The sequence below is a fragment of the Erpetoichthys calabaricus genome, chromosome 3 (assembly GCF_900747795.2).
Source record: "Erpetoichthys calabaricus chromosome 3, fErpCal1.3, whole genome shotgun sequence".
Classification (NCBI taxonomy): domain Eukaryota; kingdom Metazoa; phylum Chordata; class Cladistia; order Polypteriformes; family Polypteridae; genus Erpetoichthys; species Erpetoichthys calabaricus.
In genome coordinates, this window is record NC_041396.2 from 293,448,564 (window position 1) to 293,462,321 (window position 13,758).

At 42.5% G+C, this 13,758-nt stretch overlaps 1 protein-coding gene across 1 annotated transcript in view; it reads left to right on the plus strand.

Annotated features, from left to right (window-relative positions):
* asic1b (acid-sensing (proton-gated) ion channel 1b) overlaps positions 1-13,758 on the plus strand; it is a 572,780-nt gene that overhangs the window by 237,521 nt on the left and 321,501 nt on the right. The gene's annotated exons all lie outside the window — the stretch shown is intronic.

The window sequence follows — 13,758 nt, forward strand, 5'->3', positions numbered from 1 at the left end:
GGGGTGATGCAAGATGTTTTCCAAAGCCTCGGGACTCTCCCCTGTTCCAGGCTCAAGTTGAAGATGCGCTGTAGAGGACTCCCCTGCTCCAGCGCACAGGCCTTCAGCAGTCGTGGCGATACTCCATCTGGACCCGCTGCTTTGCTGGCACGAAGTCTTCTCAGCTCTCTGCTAACCTGCACTGCTGTAATTGTGGGTTGGGATAAACTCTCTCCTATGCTGGTGTCAGCAGAAGGATGGGTGGAAGGTGCAGTACTCTGAGGTGAGAGTGGGTTAGGGTGGTCAAACCTGTTAAAGAAGTTGTTCATTTGGTTTTCTCTCTTCACGTCTCTCTCGATGGTGGCACCCCACTTTGAGCTGCAGCCAGTGATGATCTTCATCCCATCCCACACTTCCTTCATGCTGTTATTCTGCAACTTCTGCTCCAGCTTTCTCCTGTACTGCTCCTTCGCCGCCCTGAGCTGGACTCGGAGTTCCTTCTGCACGTGCTGATCACTGCTTTTAAAAGCCCTTTTCTTCTGGTTCAAAAGGCCCTTGGTGTCACTTGTAATCCATGGCTTGTTGTTAGCATAACAGCGTACAGTTCTTACTGGAACTACAATGTCCATACAGAAGTTGATGTAGTCAGTAGTGCAGTCAACAACCTCCTCAATGTTCTCACTATGTGATCCCTGTAGGATATCCTAGTCCGTAGTTCCAAAGCATTCTCTCAGAGCCTGCTCTACCTCAGGGGACCACTTCCTGAATGAGCGTGTGGTTGTAGGTAGGACCATCATTCTTGGTTTGTAGTGAGGGATGGACTTGCATCTTTATATTGTGCCTTTCCATACCAAACATCATGCCAGAGTGTTTTACGCCTACACTGTAGAGTATTCTGCATATGCTTCTGTAATGTGAGCCCTAGCAGGTGGCACAGGGGTCACACAGGGTGTTTGTTTTGTGACTGTACCAGGCATCTTGGGTCTCCATATAGTGCCCTGCCATGGTGACCACCATGCTATAGTGCATTACAGGTCAGTTAAAAGTGATTCCTTATTAAACGGTGAAGACAAGCAAGTGAAGTGACTCTCAAAGTGACATGGCCAGTTAGTGGTGTGGATTAACTTGTAGCTTTATATAGTGCCTTTCTGAAATGAAAACCATGCCAAGACATCTTTGAGGTATGGCACAGGATGTTCCACATTGCCTTGTGAACAGCGACAGGTGCAATAATCTGCATCCTGAGAGTCAGTGGTCATGGAGTTGGCACTCTAATGCTGTCATATAGTGTCTTTCATTAGAGATCCCCTGTTTGATGACTACAGTATAGAATATCGCTTCTGTAAATTTCTGCTTATTATCACTCACTACATTATGGACCATCACTGACCAGTGGTTACACTGCCTAGCCCTGACCCTAACTTCTATATCTGTGACCCAATAGGCATTTATTTGTTTATCATCCATCATTGTATTTTTGCCCAGTTGCCATCATGCCCGGTCATTTTCAGAGTGTCTTCTTGACAGCACATTCATTCCAGGACCCTGCTGATGCCAGTCAAACGCCTTGTGTGTTAAGCTTTACCATCACCTCCCTCTGGGCTGACAAGGTGACCAAGGACTTTACATATTTTAGCTCAGCCTTGGCATCACTACTCCATAAGACATGGCACATGCTGCCACCCTGCCAAATTTATTTCTGTTCTGAGGGAACAGGCCAGCTCAGCCCATGAGGTGGCATTGGCACTAAGGAGGGTGGCATCAGCTATCATTCACAAGCTACTAAAGGAACCCTCTTGGAGGAGCAGCTGTGTAGTGCCATCTGTCCTTAATAATGTGTGCCAGGGCTGGACCCTGTCATCTTAAAATGCCTTCTTCTTTGAAGCACAGATGCCTACATTTTGTTGTTTTTGGGCTAGAAATAACAAAAATGAAAAAAATCCCTCCAGACGCTCCTTACCCCATTGTCATGCCTGGTGGCATTCTGGCATAATGGCATAATGGCACCAGAGTGTAAAAAAAATAATTAATTAATTTTGATTAATTGATCAATGAATTAACTAACTAATTAATTAATTAATTAACTAATTAATTAATTAATAATAATAATATATTTAGATATATATGCAAGTCCAGTCACTGCCTACCTATGTATCAGATGAGAAAATATCAAACTTGCTCTTCTTCACTATATACTATTAAGTATTACTTTATATAGCGCCTGTCACAGCACACACCAAACCACAAATGTCACAGCTAGAGAAGGTGAAAAGGAAATAATCAGCGGCATCTGCTGGGCTGTCTGGCCACTTTCCACCTCTAGGTGGGGCCGGCGATCACAAAGTCCAATCAACAGCAGTACTTCACATCAATAGGCACATTCATTCATTCATTCATTCATTCATTCATTCATTCATTCCACTGCTCCATCCATGCAGTCTTCCATTAATTAATCTATCTATCCATCCATTCATCCATCCATCCTTTAGTCAAGCCACATTTTCATTCATTTCTACAGTATTTCTCTTTTTTATAGTTTATTCTGTTTTCAAAAACAAGAATGTTACAATGACACGCTGCTTAACCCAAAGAAATAATAATAGCATAACAGAAAAAAACAGAAGATAATGTCTGTACTCCAACCAGTTATCCATTCACTTCTGCAGTATTTCATTCTTTCAATCAATCTATTTGGATTTAACCCTTCAATTCATTCGTTAGCACCCCAGACCCCCAAATCCAGACATTCACCCACTGCTCAATTATTAGGCAAGAGGTCTGGTGCAGTGGCTCAGGCTTTGGACTTTGGCCACTGTGTGACCATGAGCCACTCGCTCCACCTGTCTGTGGTGAAAATGATGGGCATCTCAAATTGGACATCTCAAAGGTTGTCAGTCACTTTGGATAAACAAATGAAAATTTCATCAAAACTATTCCTCCAATATTTCAATAATTCATTAATCTATCCTACATGCAATTTATTTAAATACTTATTCATTCACCTCTCTTCTTTAATCCATCCACTTCATTGTGGGTTCTTTCAATATTTAATTAGTTGAACCATTCATTCATTCATTCATTCATTCATTCATTCATTTATTCATTAAAACGCTGTGTATTGCATCCATCTATCCATTTATTCATTTCTCCAGTTTTTAATTCATTCATTCATTCACTCATTCATTCTACCTACAATTATTTAATTGATTATTCATTCATTCAGTCATTCATTCAATCATGCCCCTCCTTTAATCCATCCAATCAGTTGCCAGTTCTTTTAATAGTTCATCTATTCTAGCATTCATACATTTTTTCATTTCTACATAATTCATTCATTACTCAGTCCACCTGTGCTAAATCCATCTAGCTATTTATCCATTTCTACATTATCTAATTCATTTTTTTACTCTACCTACAATTAATGAATTTATCATTCATTCATTCATTCATTCATTCATTCATTCATTCATGTATTCATTCATTATGCTACTTTTATTTTTCTATTTTTATCTATCTATCTATCTATCTACTTCTATCTATCCATTTACACATTCCTATAGTATTTAATTATTTAATTCCTTCTCTCTACCTACAATTAATTGGTTAATTATTCTTTCATTTATTCAATAAGTCACCGCCCTCCCTTAATCCATTCCTCCAGTTTTCCATTCATTCATTCATTCATTCATTCTACAATTAATTATTTGATCATTCATTCATTCATTCATTCATTCATTCAATCATCCCCCTCCTTTAATCCATCCAATCAGTTGCCAGTTCTTTTAATAGTTCATCTATTCTAGCATTCATACATTTTTTCATTTCTACATAATGCATTCATTACTCAGTCCACCTGTTCTACATCCATCTAGATATTTATCCATTTCTACATTATCTAATTCATTTATTTACTCTACCTACAATTAATTAATTGATCATTCATTCATTCATTCATTCATTCATTATGCTACTTCTATCTATCCATTTACACATTCCTATAGTATTTAATTATTTAATTCCTTCTCTCTACCTACAATTAATTGGTTAATTATTCTTTCGTTTATTCAATAAGTTACCCCCCTCCCTTAATCCATCCAGTCAGTGTCAACAGTCAGTCTACTCAAGCGTTCATACATCCTTTCATTTCTATCTATCTATCTATCTATCTATCTATCTATCTATCTATCTATCTATCTATCTATCTATCTATCTATCTATCTATCTATCTATCTATCTATCTATCTATCTATCTATCTAGATCATTCATTTATTCATTCATTCATGCTTCCCAAACTACATCCATCTATCCACTAAGCTACCCATTTTTTCCTACACTCATTTGTCAATTCTCCAGCATTTGATCCATCCATCCATCCATCCATCCATCCATTTGTTCTCTGAACCCTCAATCCACCAATCCATCCAATCATCCATTCATGCGTCCATTCCTCCAGTGTTTCATTCAGTAATTCATTCAATCAATCATTTCATCAACAGTCCTTTCAACCATCCAGTCAGTCATTTATCATTTCTTCCAGTATCTTAACCATTCATTCATTCATTCATTCATTCATTCATTCATTCATTCTTTTCACTGTATCCCATCTATCCCTCTGTTTATCCAGCCCTCCATCCACCCAGTCACTCATCTAATTTTCCGGTTACTGTCACGTTCTTCTGGAGGCCACACAGTAATTGAAGAGCGCCAAGCAGTAGACCCTTGGAGGCCCTGACTGCAGATATTCAAATGCCCAGTCAAGTTTCACCTTCAAATCTCACATTGCAGAAGCCCCCTCACTGATTTCCAGGACATGCAGCCCCCCAATCTCATGCCCTCAGGTTGTACGTTTTCAGTCATAATCTGAGATACGGATGCCTGTAAGGCCAAAATGAGAGAGAGACTCTTGAATTCTAAACCCATTGTTTGTCTCCATGGCATCGAGTGGGGTGAGGCTTTAGAGTCTGAAGCCCCTGACATTGTGTGGTGACAATTAATGGATATCATTAAACTTGAAATGGTGAGGGGGAGCCCCCCTCTTTGATGATCTCTATGTATGTTAAGGTACTCCAAACACCAAGGGGGACTCCCCACACTCTTCGGTTATATTTCTCTCTATAATGGTGGGGTGGTGGGATAAAGACCCTGATACCATCACCATTTAGAAAAGCCTTCACATGTCTCCAAGTCATCAAGATCAAAGTCACAGCTCTGTCCCACAGAGAGGCAGAGAGGAGCCGTTCCTATGCAGAGCTGAAGGTTACGCTTGTGCCGTCTTAAGGGCATCGCGCCGAAGCCATCTTTGACTTGGCGCATATTTAGCGGGCGCTCGTTTAGAGGGTTTGCTAAGACAGCAGAACTTCCTCTTGGTTGAGTGCTTCACATTCACAACAGCCTGCCCTGCCTGGTCGGCGCTGCGAGGAATTCAAAGTCAGCCAGCAGTTTCCAAGTGGCCAGATGGCATGATGGCAGCAGGGTGGCACCCCGTCGCTGAGGCTACTGGAATGCTTGTTCAGGAAGGGTACACATCCCACAAACAGCCCCCCACCACTGTCACTAGGAACTGCTCCACCGTTCAGTTCTTTCTATGGGTTTTTTCTGGAGATTTGCAGCTGCGGCTTTGAGATAACATCTCTCTACTGCTCAGAGATGCCAGCTAATCCAGTGCTCAGCTCTTTGGGGGGGTGGGCTGAACGTCCAAGTGATGTGTTTGGTCTGGCAGAGGAAAGATTACAGGAATGCAGGGAGGCTTGTCAAAGCTGCCACACGGTAGCAATATGTTAACTGCTCCTGTATTTGGGGCTCGTCCATATCGACTCTTGTGGGCATCTGACCACGTGAGCATCACTCACTGAGTGAACAAACAGACTGAGCTGTTCAAGATATGACGGGCATCTCCTATAACCTGCAGTTCCACCCCTGGCATGAGAAACATAGACCTGGGAAGGCAGCGGGGTTCGGCGCGACAACCAGGAGACTCAAGCTGTGGGCAAATGAAAGTGCCTGGAGGACAAAATGGGATGATTACGCTGCAGGCTTTGAACATCTCACAGGATCAGGTGCAGGCAGTGGAGACTCCTGGCATGTGTCCGATTAGCAGGATCTGGCAGAGGCTGGCAGAAACTCAGTTGATGAAATCAAACAGGATCAGACGCTGGCTGGTAAAAGTCCAATCTTGTGAGATTAACAGGATCAGGCTTCAGGTAACAGAAAAAAGCTGCTTTATGAAATCTATCAGGATCAGGCACTGGCTGATAAAGGTCCTGGCTTGTAAGATTAACAGGATCAGGCAGAGACAGACAGAAACTCAGTTTATGAAATCTAATAGGAACAGAGACTGGTTTATAAAAGTCCAGGATTGAAATATTAATAGGATCAGGTCTCAGTCTAACAGAAATGCTAGTTTATGAAATCTAACTGGGTCAGTTGCAGGCTGATAACTCCTGGCGTGTGTCAGATTAACAGGATCAGGCTTCAGGCTAACAGAAAAAGCTGCTTTATGAAATCTAACAGGATTGGGAATTAACTGATTAAACCCCTGGCATGTCTGAGGTTAACAGATTCAGAAATATGATGAGAGAAATGCTGGTTTATGAACTCTAACAGCATCAGACACTGGCTGATCAAAGTCCAGACCTGGGAGATTAACAGGATCAGGCAGAGGATGATAGAAATGCTACTTTATTAAATATGACAGGGTCAGGAATTAGCTGATAAAACCCCCTGACATGTATCAGATTAACAGGGTCAGCCAGAGACAGACAGAAACTCCATTTATGAAATCTAATAGGATAAGACACGGGTTTAGAAAAGTTCAGGATCATAAGATTAACAGGATCAGGCCTCAGTCTGACAGAAATGCTGCTTTATGAAATCTATCAGGATCAGGCACTGGCTGATAAAACTCCTGGCGTGTGTAAGATTAGCAGGATCAGGCAGAGACAGAGAGAAACTCAGTTTATGAAATCTAAGAGGATAAGACAATGGTTTATAAAAGTCCAGGATTGTAAGATTATTAGGATCAGGCTTCAGACTAACAGAAATGCTGGTTTATGAAATCTAACAGGATTAGAAATTACCTGTGTAGCAGTAGGGGGCGCTAGAGCTCCCTTGAACCCTCAGGTACCACTCCAAACACCGGGTAAAATTATAATTATTATTTATTTTATAATAACTATGTGCACAAAGCACCCTCCACTCCACACTACACATATAAGTACACTAATCACTAACAATAACCAATCCTCCACTCCCAGACACTTCGCCACCCTACCTCCCAGCTCAGCTCAGCGTCTGGGCTTTCCCACAGTCCTTTTATATTCCCTGACCCGGAAGTGTTTCCCATCCTACAGTCCATGTGATTTCTTATCACTTCCGGGTCAGATAAAAAGTCCTTCTCTTCAACCCAGAAACACGTCGTTCCTTCTGGTCATATGATCATGACGTGTTTCCGGGTTATAGGACACGTACAAGTCCTTGAGCCTCCCTGCAGCGTCCTCTGGTAGGCCCCATGGTGTCCAGCAGGGTTGGCAATAAAAACTCCATTGTCCATAATTCCGTGCTGGTCTTCGGAGCACTTCCATGCTACAGGGAGGGCTCCATCTAGCGGCCTGGGGGTATTGGCCGGGATGAACAGCCGGCCATCTCCCACACCTGATAAACCTCCTGGCATTTGTGAGATTAACAGGTTCAGGAATATGATGACAGAAATGCTGCTTGTTCAGGAAGGGTACACATCCCATAAACAGCCGCCTTCCCCCCAAAACCGTCACTAGGAACTGCTCCACAGCTGATCTAACATCATCTGACACTGGTTTATCAAAGTCCAGATGTGTGAGATTAACAGGATCGGGCTTCAGGCTAACATGAAAGCTGCTTTATGAAATCTAACATTATCAGACGCTGGCTGATTAAACTCCTGACATGTGTGAGATTAACAAGATCAGGCCTCAGGCTGACAGAAATGCTAGTTTATGAAATCTAACTGGGCCAGTTGCAGGCTGATAACTCCTGGCGTGTGTCAGATTAACAGGATCAGGCATAGGCTTACAAATTTAGTTCTAGAAATATAACAGGATCAGACACTGGCTGATAAAAGTCTAGTCCAGTCTAGTCTAGTCTAGTCTAGTCCTTGTGAGATTAACAGGATCAGGTGCCATACTAACAGATAAGCTCCTTTATGAAATCTAACAGGATCAGACACTGGCTGGTAAAAGTCCAGGCTTGTAAGATTAAAAGGTTCAGAAATATGATGACAGAAATTCTGGTTTATAAAATCTAACATCATCAGACACTTGCTGATAAAAGTCCAATCTTGTGAGATTAACAGGATCAGGCTTCAGGCTAACAGAAAATCTGCTTTATGAAATCTATCAGGATCAGGCACTGGCTGATTAAGGTCCTGGCTTGTAAGATTAACAGGATCAGGCAGAGACAGACAGAAACTCAGTTTATGAAATCTAATAGGAACAGAGACTGGTTTATAAAAGTCCAGGATTGTAAGATTGGATCAGGCTTCAGGCTGACAGAAATGCTAGTTTATGAAATCTAACTGGGTCAGTTGCAGGCTGATAACTCCTGGTGTGTGTCAGATTACCAGGATCAGGCTTCAGGCTAACAGAAAAAGTTGCTTTATAAAATCTAACAGGATCAGGAATTAATTGATTAAATCCCTGGCATGTCTGAGATTAACAGATTCAGAAATATGATGAGAGAAATGCTGGTTTATGAACTCTAACAGGATCAGACACTGGCTGATCAAAGTCCAGACCTGGGAGATTAACAGGATCAGGCTTCAGGCTGACAGAAATTCTACTTTATGAAATATGACAGGGCCAGGAATTAGCTGATAAAACCCCCTGACATGTGTCAGATTAACAGGGTCAGGCAGAAACAGACAGAAACTCCGTTTATGAAATCTAATAGGATAAGACACTGGTTTAGAAAAGTTCAGGATCATAAGATTAACAGGATCAGGCCTCAGTCTGGCAGAAATGCTGCTTTATGTAATATAACTGGGTCAGTTGCAGGCTGATAAAACTTCTGACATTTGTGAGATTAACATTGACAGAAACTCAGTTTATGAAATCTAACAGGATCAGACGCTGACTGATAAAACAAATGGATGAAACCCTGGCTTTTATACACCAGAGTGCACATCAATGTATCTGCATCGACTCTGAGGCTTTCCCAAACTTATAAAAACCAGGGGGTGGTCCTAAGGAAGCCCCACCTCCCCTGGATTCAATACACAGAATAAAAGGAACATCAGACAAACAAAAAAAAAAAGAAATATATGATTAAGTTAAGGCAAGAAAATAAAAAAATTACCAAATATATATTCATGTACAAAATAATATCCAAAAAGTTAACAAAAAGATTCAATAGAAAGAAAAGAAACTGGCCTGACTATAGCATAACAAATTCCTCAGCAGAGACATTTAATAAAGTAATAAATTAGAAAACAATCCATCAATCACTAAATCAATTAACCAATCATCTCATTTGATGCCTGACAAGCTGATCAATAAGTTAAGTGATCAACAAAGTGGAGCTCAGGGGAGGGGCAAATGTAGTGGGAAAATAGGAGAGAGTAAGAGGGAGGAGTCAGTGTAGTAGGAGGGGCAATTGGACAGGAAGGGATGAGCATACTGGGAGGAGTGAATAAGAGGGAGGAGTCAGTGTCATGAAAGGGGCAAGTGAGAGGGCGGAGTGACTAAGTGGGAAGGATGAATAAAGTGGGAGGGGCAAGTGTTTGAGGAGGAGCGAGTGAGAGAGGAGGATGTGTAGTGGGAGGGGTGAGTGAGAGGGAACTGAGGGTGTAGTGGGAGGGGCATGTTAGCCTGTTCTTGTTATGTAGCAGGCACCTTACAGCTAAAAACCTGATTGGCTGTTTTAGCTCTTCTTTACCTCAACTGGATAAACAGCGGAGGCCACCAGCTTTTTATAAGTGAGAAGTTAAAACAGAGTGAGCCGAGAATCCTGAACAATTTCTGAGGACAAAATGAGTGGTCAAGCTAGCAGAATCCACAGGGGGCCGCTTATTCCACCGAATGGGATGGCACATGCCACCCAAATGGATGTACGAGGCCCTAGCAAATACTGAAAGTGCAGATGGGGCACTTTAATAATGTAAATATTATCAATATCAAATTAACATTACAAATCGGAAACATTAGCATGGCACGGCAGCCGTGCTGTGCTGCTAATGCAGAAGGTGACAGGGTCATCTGGCATTACAGCAGTAATGACGAGGAACGCTTGTTTAATTTCATTCCTCGAATTTGCACATGAAATTATTTGATGCATTTTAAGTGGCAAACGGTCGCCATGTTACTCAAACACCTCATTTGCAGCCATTAAGAGAGTGCTGAGAATGGCTCTTTAATATGCGTGCCCTCCGCTATCGGATTTACATGCAGATGAGGGCACCATGGAGGTCGGCCGGCATTCTCTGGTGGCCTTCCGTTAGCTGTTTGCTTTGGATGTTGAGCGCTGACCAAGCATTCCAATCAGGATGGGCACCACAGACCCCTCCCCACCAACCCCTTGTGGAGTTAAAGGTTGTGCCCATTGGTCCACCTTGAACTCAAAACCCTTCTGCATCTGGGCACGAAGAGGCCGTGAGCCATGATGCCCTTTCTTTATAGACTCCATGGTGAGCATCTGTAAAGCCCCCTTAAGGAAGTGTTCAGGAGATTCATTAGGGGTTTATCACACTTCTTACTTTAAGTAATGGTAGATGTGGTGGAGGGGCTTTGGTGTTAAAAGCAGGTCAGACACAAATATTGTAGTGTACAGATCGATCTGGCCGGCTTTACTTTATATCGTGTCTTTAACGGTATGGGCGAGGGTGCTTGCAAAGCACATTAGAGTTCAATGCAAATACAATTGCAAAAATCACAGATGATCTGCACATTAAGGTTCTGGGATGGGGTCTGGTATAAAATTACTAAGTCAGATTGTAAACAGCTCATTCTGACGGGGTGTCACCAGTCACCCTGAGCAGGTCAGTGACCATCTTTGATATTCCAGCCCTAGAATCAGTTTTGGCGAAACTTGAAATCCCAGGGTCAAGGGTCACCACTATAATGTCCAAAGGTCACCATCCCTTAATGCCCTCAAGTGGCTCTTTGGCTGATTGCACTCCTGACCTTTGAGGTGACACTCCCTTAACTGCTGCCCCTTTATTAGGGCTGACGGGCCTCAGAATTGTCTGGTGCAAAGCAGGATCCAACGTTGGCTGGAATGCCAGGGCACACTCACATATGCCAGCTTAGTGAACCTGCCTTGCATGTCTGGTAGAAGTGAAAGGAAACAAAAATGTGTGGAAAAAAATGTTATGTGGAGGTGGGCAAAATATACAAACTCAGCATGGGCAGTGCCCGCTCTGTGATTCAAAGTCAAACTGCTGAAGACCTGAGGCAGCAGCACTAACCAGTGGGCCACTCTATGTATTATATTATATTATATTATATTATATTATATTATATTATATTATATTATATTATATTATATTATATTATTGCAGTGGGTTGGACCCTGCCCGGGATTGGTTCCTGCCTTGTGCCCTGTGTTGGCTGGGATTGGCTCCAGCTGACCCCCGTGACCCTGTGTTCGGATTCAGCGGGTTAGAAAATGGATGGATGGATGGATATTATATTATACTAGTCATTTAGCCCGTTACAATAACGGGCGCTAGAACAGTAGTGCATAAACATTAGTAGGAACAGTCTATATTAAATGGCAAGGGACTTTGACCTCATTCTGTTTGTTGGTCGTATTTTTCTTTCTTTCAGCCTTTCTTTTGTTGATGTTTACTTGCTGAGCTGACCGTTCTTCGTGGGCTGCCGCCGTGTATTGTGTGTCTTTAATTTTCTGTGACAGTAATACTGTCTTGTACGGCTCTATTCAATAAGGGCACGTAGATAATTTAGTTCAAATGGCTCTGGAATATGCGAAGAGCAACAGGTGCAGATCTTTATTTATGCGCGCCTTTATTCGCTGCGCCCAATTGAGGTCGTCCTTTTGAGGCTCGCCTTTTTGTGCATGCCCTTATTGAATCCTCACAGGTGGCGCAGTGGTAGTGCTACTGCTTTGCAGTAAGGAGACTGTGGAAGATTGTGGGTTCGCTTCCCGGTTCCTCCCTGTGTGGATAGCGCTTTGAGTATTGAGAAAAGCGCTATATAAATGTAATGAATTATTATTATTAAGGATACCGCTGGCTTGTACGTCCGTAATATACCTTTAATTTTCTCTGGCGGTAATACAGGCGTGCGCATCGGTAATATGCCTTTAATCTCCTCTGACAGTAATACTGGCTTGTATGTGACTGTAATATGCGTCACTGTATTGTGTACCTTTAATTTCCTCTCGCAGTAATACTGGTTTGTATTTCCGTAAAACGCCTCTAACTTTCTCTGACAGTAATATCGCGCATAGCACCGTGCCCCGCGCATGCGCACTTCACCAGAAGACACCCACACACGGACACCTGGATGCACATAGGGATTTTATATACAGTATATAGATTATATTATCCAATACAAGTGATAGTATAAATTTTAAAATCTTTCCATACCTGTCTTGCCCAGCACTTCCTCTCTCAAGAGCATTCCCATAAAACCTGCTTCTCAGTCTCTGTCATTTCGAGACACCTTTACACCTCCTGTCCCCTTTTATACTTCCTGCCTTTGCAAGTGACTCTCAGTGTACCTCCCATGCCTTTACTCCTCCAGCGTACCGTATGTCTCGCACTGGCACTTCCTCTTTCAATCACGTCATGAAAGACAAACTGCCCAATCACATCAAAGACAAACTGCCCAGTCAGATTGCTTGGAGGAATCGGACATACAGACCTTAGTGTTTTGCTATATACTATAGAAGATTATATTATATTGTCTATATATTTTCAAACTCACTTAACCTGAGCAGCGTTGGGGGGGGAAATTAACCCAACAAGCAATGAGTGCAAGACAGGAACAATCCCTCGAGAGGGCAGCAGCCCATCACAGGGCAAACACACACACAAACACACACTGGAGCCATATCTGTAAGGTGGTAGCATTAATCAATTCTATTCTGTTCTATTCTATTCTCAATCTGGTTTGCTTTTCTGTTGTAGAATTAAATAGGTGCTGGGCAGTAGTTGGGTCAATCTGGCACAAACATTCATCTGAGCCAGTTTAGAATCTCCAATAACCTGGCAAACGTGTCTTTTAGATATAAGAGTAGCCTAAGAAAGACCCATGTGGACACAGGGAGAACATGCAAGCTCAACATGGACAGTAATTAGGTTAGGCTTCAAATTTAGTCTCCTGGAGCTGTGAGGCAATGGCACTAACCAATGTCACACTCCATATATTATATTATATTATATTATATTATATTATATTATATTATATTATATTATATTATATTATATTATATTATATTATATTATATTATATGGGGCGGCACGGTGGCGCAGTGGGTAGCGCTGCTGCCTCGCAGTTAAGAGACCTGGGGACCTGGGTTCGCTTCCCGGGTCCTACCTGCGTGGAGTTTGCATGTTCTTCCTGTGTCTGCGTGGGTTTCCTCCCACAGTCCAAAGACATGCAGGTTAGGTGGATTGGCGATTCTAAATTGTCCCTGGTTTGTGTGTGTCCTGCAGTGGGTTGGCAGCCTGCCCAGGATTGGTTCCTGCCTTGTGCCCTGTGTTGGCTGGGATTGGCTCCAGCAGACCCCCGTGACCCTGTGTTCAGATTCAGCGGGTTGGAAAATGGATGGATGGATGGATGGAT